The 12,407-nt window shown below is 35.6% G+C and overlaps 1 protein-coding gene across 1 annotated transcript in view; it reads right to left on the minus strand.

The window, feature by feature from the left end:
• The window catches only part of VWC2L (von Willebrand factor C domain containing 2 like), a 158,874-nt gene that overhangs the window by 61,600 nt on the left and 84,867 nt on the right, over positions 1–12,407 (minus strand). The window lies entirely within an intron of this gene.

Raw genomic sequence — 12,407 nt, forward strand, 5'->3', positions numbered from 1 at the left:
GAAATACACTTCTGTCTGTGGGTGCAATGTTAAACGGTTGTGGATGGGGTTCCTACAGACTAGAGGAGCCGTTGGAATGTGTCCAGGAGGGTCAGTAAAGTCCCAAGTAGGATTAGCCTCTCTTTCAGTATTTACATTACATTAAACAGCCCTTCCCAAAACTGTGAGAAGGGAAAGTAGGAGTCAATTAATTTGCTACATAAAGGCTCCTTTTAAATAGGGGAGAAAAAAAATATCTGAACCAACAAAGTACCTTATCTGTTTAGCTGGAAGGATATATTAAAGGATAGGATATGGAAGAGACACTATAACTAATACCATTTTCTCAAGAGACAACTAGAACTAACAGACAGCAGCTCCATAAAGAGGAGTTAGATCACATGAGGATGAATTAAATTCTTAATGCATAAAAGGAGTAAATTGCAATATCTAAATATTTTAGCAGAGCCACAGAGAGCCCAAAAGTACAAATAGAACTGACCACCACAATCTCTGATAGTCCAATTAGCTTACATCTGGATCCCATTAATGAGTTATTAGGATTCAAAAGTTTTTAGAATGAGTATCAAATGGCTTTCCAATTCTGAATAAAGACAAAATAAAATTGTAATGACACTTGGGATATAATAGACATTTAATTAAAAAGTAATGCCCATCAAAATTAAGTCAGGTGCCTTCTGCACCAAAATTGTATGTACTTTATAATCCTTTAGTTACAAATGGGATCTTATGTTAATAGTTCATAGTTATGTAAGATATAAAATAAATTTCGCTGGTAATAACTTTATTTGAAAAAAGAAAACAGCTGGTTTCCATTTAATGTGGGGCTCTGATCATGCATGTTTGTTTCCTTTTCTTCAAGACACCATCTTTAAATTGACTATAAAGCAATTAATTTTAAAAAAGTATAAATCTACAGTAATGAAGAGAATAGGGGAACCATCACCAGTAGCAAAATTTTCACAATTATCTTGATGAAGGAGAATAATTGAGCTTTAAAGTGGAGTGGGAAAAAAAAGCTATTTCTGAAATTAGGCAGTAAGGGGTTATAGCCAACCAGTTGCTATCCCTTTCAGGACCCCAAAGTAATTCAGCTCTTAGGTAAAGCAGAGGTGGTAGGGAGGGAGAGGGTATAACAAGGTGGTCTTCAACTCAATTTCATCCCCTTTACTGCCCCCACCCCCAATCCAAGTCTGCAACAGTGCAGAGGTCAAGACATTAAATACACACACACACACACACACACACACACACACACACACACACACATATATAATTTTTGAGAGAGTGAGTAAGCCGGGGGGGAGCAGAGAGAGAGGGGGCAGAGGATCTGAAGTGGGCTCTGCACTGACAGCAGTGTGCCTGATGTGGGGCTTGAACTTGCAAACTGCAAAGTCGAATGCTCAACTGACAGAGCACCCATGCCCCGCACCCCACCTCCAGGCAAATTTAAAGTCAACAGCAATTTTTTTTTAAGTAGTAAAATTTTTCTTTAAAGAAATAGGAAAATAAAAACTGCCTTGGGAGTGTATTGGCAGTGTCTTAGGAACTAGACACTATGACAGGTCAGGTCATAAAGGTATTAATCTCAAGAGTAAACTGTCTAAATTTGGTTAAGTAGGAATCTTCCAACAAAATGAATGCCTTATCATCATTTATTCAACTGCTTTTCAGTTAATATGAAAGGGCAGTTAAAGATCTGACACACTTTAGAAAATTCACTGTTCAGATGCAAGTAGCTTATTTGGGAACTCTTGTGGGGAGGTGAAACTGGGAAGGGAAGGACGCCAGTAAAAACCTGGGCGAAAGTGGAGCCCCATCTCCCTGTGGAACTCAGAGTGATTCAAGTAGGAGTCTGGCATCCTGTGAGCTGCAGTACCCAGAAAATGAAAAAGAAAGAAGAGGGAGGTTGCGAGGATTGAAAGAAAGATAGGAAGGAAAGAAAAAAATACATTGAGAAAACAGTACTCTTTTGGGGAATGGTGAGAACTTTCAGAATAAAATTAAATTCTCAAGTACATTTGAGGAGGAAAAAACTTTATTAGTAAAAGAACAGTATAAAAAGTAAAATCAGAAAACTTGAAAGAGCTCTTGGAAGTGAAAAATAATTATAATTTTAAAAAATCCACGGAAGTATTAGAAGAAAAGTCCATCAATTTTATGAAATAAAGGAAAAATGGGAAAAAAATGAAATGGGAAACTCCAAGTTAAAACAAACATACACTAGTTGTATAGGAAAGGAAATGTGATTATAGTAAATGATGTGGTTGTTGGTAGAAAGCAAATGTTGTCAGTTATGTTTCAACATTTGAAATGATCCTGTGAAGAAAACTTGACAAATTATAAATAGTACCAACTTTGATCATGCCATACAGATGGCAGTTATGGGAGCTGGAAAAGGAAATGTGGGGTCAAAGGAATGGGGGTGGGGACAGTAATATCTTCTTTCTTCCCCAATAGGGAACTTGGAGGTCATTATAGTTTTGAGTAAGAAATGAAAGCAGCTGTATCATTTAAAAATTCAAAAAGGTAGTGGTAATTCAAGACCTTGAATTAACTGGCTTTTAAAACAATGTGAATGTAATATCTGTTAAGATATTTCTTAAATTACATTTTTAAAATGTGGCAAATAGCTGCAAATAAATTCTCTGAAACCTATTTGTAAGAGGAGGAGCAGACTAAACGCCATCTAGTGGAAATCTGGACCCTCTCCAGGCTCATGACTCCAAGGCTGTTGAATAGAAGTGTGTTACAGATGTTATACTTTAAGAGCAAATATTTTTGGTGCAATCACCTGAGTGTATAAGAGTGGTTATTTTAGGGTGTTAGCATGGAACATAGGCACAAGCTCTGGACTTTGGTTCAGTATTAGAATTCAGGGGTAAAGAGTCAAAAATCTGGTCTCAACACTGACTTGCCAAGGGACCATGGAAAAGTCCATTCATGTGTTCTAAAAAATTTCTCCATTATCTGTCATTGGAAAAGCATTATTCCTGTTTACATATATAAGGGTCAAATATAGGAAGATATATGAAAATGATTAGTGATCTTTATTGCTATGATCATTCTATATATGCCATTGTTCTGATTCATTAATTAGTAGATTTCCAATTTGTTTAGCATAGAATTAAGGACCCCAAATAAAATCCAATTGGATAGTAAACTCTATCTTATTATGTGGGATAGATAATGGCATTTGTCTTTTTATTAGAGAATTCCTTAACAATGTTAAAATGTCTGTGGTTTGAATATTGAGTCATTAAGGTTTTCAGATACACAGATTAAATATTACAAATATTTTCAATTACAGTTAATTGTGGCAATAATCTAGTTTAAAAAATATGCTTCTGCTATAATACTTATAGCTCCAAAGGAGTATATTAATCTTGACCTTGTTTATAAAATCGATTTTATATTTTGTAATTCTAAAATAGCACATTTTCTGGGGGACCTGGGTAGCTCAGGTCATGATCTTGTGGTCTGTGAGTTTGAGTCCCGCATCAGGCTCTGTGCTGACAGCTCGGGGTCTGGGTGCTTCGGATTTTGAGTCTCCCTCTCTCTCTGCCCTGCCCCCTGCTTATGCTCTCTCTGTCTCTCTCTCTCTCAAAAACAAATATTAATTAAAAAATAAATAAAATAAAATAGTACATTTTCCTATAGAGCATTTTACAAAAATTAGAGGAGAAACTCTAGTAATTTCAACCACCCTGATATAACTTCTGTTAATATTTTAATGTAATTAATGCAGGTAATAAATTAATATTTAATATATATATTAATGTTAATATTTTAATGTACTCTTATGCTATATATTACTGTATAGAGAGTATTCTCTTTATGCACTTAGATGGGCTTATTTTTTTAAATCTAGATAATAAAATTTTATATTCTATTTTCCACAAAATATTGTATCATGTCTTTCTCTATGTCATTATATATTCTAAAGAAATAATTTTACTGGCATAATACTCAAATAAATGGATGATCAATATATATATTAAATTTTACTGGTGGCATTTACATTATTTCTATTTTTTTCATATTACCAATCTACTATGATAGCTGCTATGATAAATAACTTACTATATAAGTTCTTCACTTCATCTTTGAAAATTTCTCCAGAAAAAATTCTTAGAAGTAAAATTACTGAGTCAAAGCAAGTGCTCATTTCTAAAGCTTTTGCTATAGAGAGCTAAATTGCTCTCCAGAAAGATGTATCATTTATGGATCAGAATATCTATTTCACCATAGCCTTTCCAAGCTTTGGGTATTATACTTTTAAGAAATCCTTAATAATGATACAGAAGTTAAGGGTTATCTCATTTTGATTTGTATTTCTTTGATTACTAGTAAAATTGATCTATTTTATCTTTATTGGCCATCAGTATTGTGTGTGATTCTGTCTGTTCATGTTCTTTGCCCATCTGCATTGGTATTTTTATATTGTCTTATGGATTTGTATAACCTTTTCACATGCTAAACATATATATCCTTAATCTATCATACTTGTTATATTTGATTTCTATGTTTTGCTCAAATAAGAATCATTATATATCATTTATATATCATTTACATATGTCCATAGAAAATAGCTTTGTGAAAGATTAAAAATGTAAGCATAAGGTAATATTTTCTAAATTTTTTTAAATTTTAAATTAATTAAAAAAATTTTTTTAAATTTATTTGTTTTTGAGAGGCAGAGAAAAAGCATGAGCGGGGGAGGGGCAGAGAGAGAGGGAGACACAGAATCCAGGACAGGCTCCAGGCTCTGAACTGTTAGCACAGAGCCTGATGCTGGGCTCGAACCCATGAACCATGAGATTATGACCTGAGCCGAAGTCAGATGCTTAACCAACTGAGCCACCTAGATGCCCCCTCTAAATTCCTTATTAAACTGCCCTTCATAGGACCTTGTTACTATTGTTAGAATTAATCATGTATAATATTTCCATATATATTTTTAAAGCAAAAGAGATTGCTAGATATGAAAATAAGTTCATTTTCTTCCCAACACTCCTTGCTATCCTCTGTCCTCACCCTACTAACCCTACGATATTTGGATATTTAAAAAATCTCCAAAATCTAATGTCATAGATTGGAAATTTGATTATTTAAAACAATCTTACTAGAATATGGGTCTATGGGAATATTCTTTATCCCTTTCCCTGCCCTCCCCCTCCCACCATTCTTATGTGTTGGCTTTTTTGGTTGTTGTTTTTCTTTTAGTGATTGAGAATGGCGTGGAATTAATACAGTGACAGAACATGATCCACAAAAAGGATAATTTTATAAGATAGTTAAAATTTTCTCATTGACATTTTCTGTTGTAACTCACATGCCAATTAATTTCTTAATTCATTAGCAATGTAATAGAAGAAAAGACTTTGAAAACACTGTGTAGATGTCTTTTAATTATGGCTAATTAAATACTGTGGAAGGACCTGATTATACCTTTGAGTATTTCTTAATCTGAAAAAAGAAAAGAAAAAAAAAAAAAAAGGCCTTGTAGTCATGAATACATTGGACAAAAGCTGAATTCAACAACTCTTATAAAAAAAAAAAAAACAAAAACTGCAAAAAAAGGAACAAATTATAGAGTAGCACTGGGGGACTATTCTCTAAATATGTGTGCAGATTCTCTATGGAGGCTTATGCACCACTGTTTGTTTTGGTTATTAGGCAGAATCTCAAGTAATCCCAAGTAGAAATCACACTGCTTCTGAAAATGGAGAGCAGTGCCAGCGGGTAAACAGTTTCAGGGAAAACTGATGCAATACTCCCTGAAGTTAGGAATGGATTTTTCCAGATGGCCACTGTGCATATGGCTGGGGGTACTGTGGTAGCCAAAATAGGAAACGAGAACACGATTCTTTCCAATTAAATCAACGCTGTCCTTGAGAAAAGAAATTTCACAGAACATGTCCAGGGGGATGTGGGCGGGTAAGAAATAGCATTCAAGTCCATCAAGACATCTTTAATTTAACTAATTATGATATCTTTTTAAACGTTCAAACCAGTCAAATTTATTTTGGGATTTTAGGAGAGCAAGGCAATGAGCTAAATGATGTGCTAGAAATTCACAGCTCAAAATTGGACTTGTCTATCCTTTTTCATTCTGGAACATTGGGTGAGTTACTTAATCTCTCTCTGATTGTTTCCTCCTGTGTAAAATGGGAATCACATCCCCAGGCTGCCCAACAGGCTTGTTGTGAAGATAAAATAATGAATGTTATGAGGCACTTTGCAATCATGAAAAACTGGATTGCATTTCCCAGGACTTGGAGGGAATAACCAATAATTCCAGTTCATGCTGTGGAACACATCATGGTCTCTCCTAGGGAAGATGTTACTATTTATAATGGGGTAAAGATTTCTAGCTTTGTTCAGGCCCTGCCCCCCTGACAAATTCTTTGGTGGTTATTCAATTCATCTTAATTAAAGAATAATTTACTGGCCTGTGTATAATCAGTCTGGCTGGAAACTGACTTTTGCTGGGCAATCTGGTTGAACTTCTTAGTAAATTTCAACTCCCCGAAACATTGCACACATATGCTGCTGTTACATAGCTTCTCACAAGTGAGCAATCAGATGAAGACTCGAAATACTTCTATATGGAGAATGGCCTGTCTTTGCAGGGCTTTTGATTCACCCAATGAGTGCATGGGTCACAGGTAGCTAATTTCAACACCAGTTATTTCAACCCAGCTATCTCTTACTATTTCTTTGCCTCGTGCATCTTGTGTTTATCCTTCTTTCAGGGAAATGAAAGCATCAGAAGCTATTCAAAAATAACAAGAAAGAATCTATGTTCTTATTTTGAAAACTGCCTCTCTTTTTGTTTGTTTTGTTTGGTTCAGTATTTTATTTACTTACCCAACTGGTCTTATTTGTACATAGACCCAGCTACAATTGGACTGGAATGTCAGCTGTTTTCAAGGTTAACCTGATAGGTCTTGTTTACCAGTGTACAATTTGGTTGACTACAAGAAAATCAATCTGTGCTCTTCCCCTGCAGAATAAGCTACCCACAGTTCAAGAGAGTAGAATTTCAAGAGAGTACCAGGTATGCTGCTGATCCTGGAGCCAATAGTTTAATACTAGGAGTATGCATGTAGTAGGAAGAAATCAACTAATACAGAAAAAATATAACAAAAGCAACATATATTTTATTTGTCCCATTTCTCAATGTTACTCCTTAGAGGCAAAAACTTTGTTTCTTCGCTTCTTTAGTTTTCCTCTAGTTCAATGTGTAGGAAAATTACTAAATCCCTCATTAAGAATGCACATTCCTGAGATTTATTCTAGTTTTGCTTAACAGAATCACTGCTATTGTGGCTGAGAATCCATAAAAGAAAAATCACAAGATATTCTAATGCCTTCTAAATTTTGAGAACATTAGCTTAATAAATTTTGGGCTGCATTTTGACTTTCATGCACTCTAGGCACTTTGGCCTTTATGGGTATCTTCTTCCATTAAAAAATATTTAAAATTATACTAATGCATTTTTTTTTACATATTGAAAAAATTGGTATTAATTTTACATCTTAAACTTTTTCAACCTAAGTTCATTTTTTTTTTCCTTCTGATTACATGGAAAATTTTTTTCACAGGCCTCTAAAAGTATTGTGGGTGTTAGGCACTGTGCCTACTGTTTCTCCTATAGCCCAGAATGAATCCAGGACTAACCAACTTAGAGAACTGGCAATCTAATATTCAGAAAATTTAGATCCTAAGCATATCATATCTTTGGCATACCACAATAAAATCCAAGTCAAAACTTGCTAAAGTTCAGAAGAATCAACTCTGCATGAAAATATTGTAGATGGTTCTTATGCTTAGAGCTGGATGACTAGATAGGAAGGTGAGCAGTCATCTTTCAATGAACTTCTCAATACTAGCAAATGCAAACATAGGGAAAATACTGCGTCTCAACTTTGCTCCAGTATTACCATCCTATTTAGGTGACACTAACAAATGCATATAGTAACTACATACAAATAAAATTTTGTGAAATACTAGTCTATGGGAATTTCAACTCTTAGGACCCAGTAGCCAGAGTCTGGCAAAGCTTCTTATTGGAAGCAGGAGAATGGGAGGGAAGGGAAAGGGAAGATGAAAAGGTATAGATGGAAGTTTATTATATGAAGCAGTAACAGCACACACAAGAACTTCAGAGACGAAGCAAATAATAAAGACCAGCCTGGTGTTGTACAAAACTAGAGGAAAGACCAGAACTGGTAAAATACCATAAAATTAACAGCTGTAGATCTCTGTGAAGACTGGGTATCATTTTAGAGTTTTCAGAAGGCAACTAGCAGCAAACAATGCCTGAAAATGGTTATCACTCTGAATATTTACACTCACTCTTACATCTGCCATTTACAAAGTGGCTTACATAATAAGAGCTAATATTTATTGAGAACTTGCTAATATTTCAAGTTCAGGGGTAATATACACTGAGGCTGAGACTAGAGAAGAAGGAAACTATGAGGAATACTATAGAAGAAATAACAGTATTTAATTGCTGTGGTTGATTGTTCTGTCACAAACCACCCCAAAACTTAGCAATCTAAATCATCCATGATTTCATTTATTTGCTCCGATCTTGCCATCTGAGCTGACTTAGCTGGGCAGTCCTGCTTATCTTGCTGGTGGTCACTCATGTGGCTGCTGGCTGCTGTTAAGCAAGTAAGTCAGTAGAAAGCTGGGCGTAACTGGGAATCTGGGGCAGCCCACTTCTCTTTCTTTCTCTGTATCTCTGTTTCTCTTTCTCTCTAAGTAGCCTCTCCATTTGTCCTTTCCAGAAGGGTGGCTTAAGGATTAGGTTTAAAGCTGAAGCATTCTTTCTGTTCAAGCAGATTCACAGGGAAGGGTACTCACAAGGGCATAAATTCCGAGAGGCAAGATTATGTGGGGCCACCAGGGTACCAGACATCACAGATGTTGGAGGGAACTTCTTTCCCACCCCACAGATTTCCTTCCAGGTGTTGGTGGCAGTTAGGGAAATACTGGGCTACTGGGCCAGTGGAGTGGATTGTCTGACTGTTAAATCTTTGAAAAATAGCAAGTTTGCCTTTTGGGAGTGAGCTTTTCCTGTAGGAGAAGTCCAGCATTGCTAGTAGGAAAGTCTGTATTATTGGGGGTTAACTATTAGCTACGGGCTAATAAACCTAAAACCATGCCCTCTAACTTGGTCTCTATGAGGAACTAAAGTGACATTTGGCTTCCATCCACTACTGTATTATTTTAGGGAAGAGGGATTCTATTTATAGTTATCCCTAAGGATTATAACAACCTGAAGAGATTCCAAATGATGGGATATGTGTGGTAACTCAAAGGAAAGAGATGAAGGGTAAATGATGAATACACTGAGAAAGGTACTCTATAACCTAGGGACAATAAATAATTGACAGAGTAATAGGACTTTAGATTCATATTTAGTTATAAAATGGAGGCTGATCATTTGTATACACCTCTTATAATTGAAGCCATGGTTACATGGTTTCAGTGGTCTACTGATACTGATTCCCCTCTTATCCTTATATAACCCTGATCTTGAGGACAGCAATATACCAAGGTAAAAATAATATTTTTCCTAATCTTCCTTGCAAATAAAGAGGCCATTTTGAATCAACTGACTAGTGACAGGTAAATAGAAGCTGTTAAATGGAATCATGGGGCAATTCTTTGCACACTGGCAGTAGAGGTAGGGACCTTGCAGAGCAGACCCAGATAGGAGGTCATTATTTGCTTTTCTGTCCTATTGGAATGCAGACATAATGCTTTGAGCTATAGTGGCCATATTGTGACCATGAAGTAAACCTGAACATGAAATCCATGCACTAAGAATGGAAAAGCAAAAAAGATAGGAGACTGGGATCTTGATGAAATGATGGAGCCCTTGTACAGGCCTTCCATCATCTGCTCCCTGACTTCAGTTTACTTGAAGGAAACAAAGTACCCCATTTTGTTTAAGATCTTGTTTTTTATGTTTCTCTTATGTGAAGATGAACATCATTCCTAACTGACCATTTTAGTAGAGGAGACAAATAAAAGTATGCAGTTGACTTTTTTTTTTTCAAGAAAGATGATGCCATTTAGGTGAATAGTTATTCGAAATCATATGGGAGGAATTTCTTAGATGTGCCTATGTTAGAGATTTCTCACATAAGATACAGGCATACTTGTTTTATGGTACTTTACTTAACTGCACTCTGCAGATACTGTGTTTTTTAAAAATTGAAGGTCTGTGGCCACCCTGTGTTGAGCAAGTCTACCAGCGCCGTTTTTCCAACAGCATTTGCTCACTTCATGTGTCTGTGTCACATTTTGGTCATTCTTAAAGTATTTCAAACTTTTCCATTTTTTGTTCTGGTGATCTGTTATCTGTAATCTTTGAGGCTAGTATTATCATTGGGGGCATCAAAATCCATGCCCATTAAGACAGCAAACTGAATATTGTGTGTGTTCTGACTGCTCCACTAACCAGCTGTTCCCCTCCCCCCCCCATCTTTCTCCCTTTCCTCAGTCTTCCCTATTCCCTGATACACAACAGTATTGAAACTAGGCCAATTAATGACCCTACAGTAAACTCCAAGTGTTGAAATGAAAGGAAGAGTTGCAAGTTTCTCACTTTAAAAGCTAAAATCTTTTAAAAGCTCAGATGATGGTTAGCATTTTTTAGCAGTAAAGTATTTTTAATTAAGGTATGTACACTTTTTAGACATCATGCTATTGCACACTTAATAGACAACAGTATAGTGTAAACATAACTTTACATGTGCTGGGAAACCAAAACATGAACTTGACTTGTTTTATTGCCATATTTGCTTTATTGTGGGAGTCTGGAACCAAATATGCAACATCTTTGAGGTTTGCCTCTACACTCTTCCATCAGAGTGTTAGCACTTTACACTATGAAGAAAAGTTTCATACTGAAAAGTTTCATACTGCAGTAATGAGTACTAATACCTAGGCACCTATGACCCTACCATATTTCCAAAAAGGAAAAAGGCTCAAAGATGGGGCTACAAAAATGGAATGAAACCAAAAAGGAAGCACTTGACATTTAGAGAGGCAGGGGAGGATAGTTTCAGTGTAAACATTTACAAACAGAAGCCCCTTCAAGAGGCAAAATACAATTGAAATAGATCACTTAAAGGAAGCAATGGTTTTGAGGCCAACACCACTATAAACACCAATTCACCTATCACAGAAGAACAATATATGAAAAGGCAAGAGCTTAAAATGAACGATTTTTTTTTCTTTCCAATACCCTATCAAATAAAAATGTTACAGGCCCAAATCCAAAGACTATTCTTGAATTGGATCTTTTCCAGTGCTCTAAATTTAACCAGCTGGGATTCTGTAAGTACAAACCTATTCAACCTTTTGAAATGTAGAATTTGCTTTTTAATGGGAAATCTGCATTTCACCTTAACATGAAACAGACTCTCTTTTCCTCTCAAAGAAATATGATCTTTTGGTGCTATATAACTAGCACAATTAAAAGAAAGATTGTAGCAAGAGGTGAAAAGACCAAAATATACAAATCCACACATGTAATACTAAGGACCATTGAAAAATATACCTGTATTCCTGGTTAACACCAGGCCATATTGTGAATACTATTAGGTATTATTACCAACAAATTTTCATTGAGAACCAAGTATCTGGTGAGAAGAGAATCAAAAGAAGTGTACTTTTAGAATAAATGGGTGATAAAATTATACTTTTTGTCTAAATGAAAACATCACTCAGTTATTGAAGATTTAATCGGTCAGCTACAATGTTAAGCAATAGTGTACAATTGCATAGGTTTTCTCTTCATTCATACTTCCTTTGGGAAATCAAGCACTCTAGTTAAAAACATCTTTGCTCTGTACCAGTGAAATCAGACGAAGCAGTGTGGTGAACATGTTCTTAGAAATAGCAAATTAATTAAAGGCCCATCAGTCTTCTGAAGGCTTGTGCTCCTGTAGATTGACAGGTCTGGAGACCTAAGCATAACTGATATTTGTAAAATAATACAGTACAGCACCCGGGTGTCACGGTCTGTGTGAAGATGCCTGGTATCTTGAGTAAATTTGAAACCAAGTCATGGAGAGGAAGATATTTCACGTGCTTACAGCTATTCTAGTGCATCTTTCTGTTCAAATGTGTGGGACATTCGGTTTTTAAAATACCTGAACTGACGTGTTAGCTTTTTGAAATATTATTTCCTATAATTTACATGTTTTGAAACTGGTCATGAGGATTTCAGAAACAGGTCATGCTGCTTTTCCAGCTTGTATCCTTTATGCCTACAATGATGTAGTTTGAATGTCAATGTTTTAGGTGCATGCTTTTCTTTAGGAGAAATGGTTGTGGCATTTTCAAGGTTACCAAGTATTTTGATGGGTAAAAT

Source organism: Panthera onca, chromosome C1 (genome assembly GCF_046562875.1).
Source record: "Panthera onca isolate mPanOnc1 chromosome C1, mPanOnc1 haplotype 2, whole genome shotgun sequence".
NCBI classification, from domain to species: domain Eukaryota; kingdom Metazoa; phylum Chordata; class Mammalia; order Carnivora; family Felidae; genus Panthera; species Panthera onca.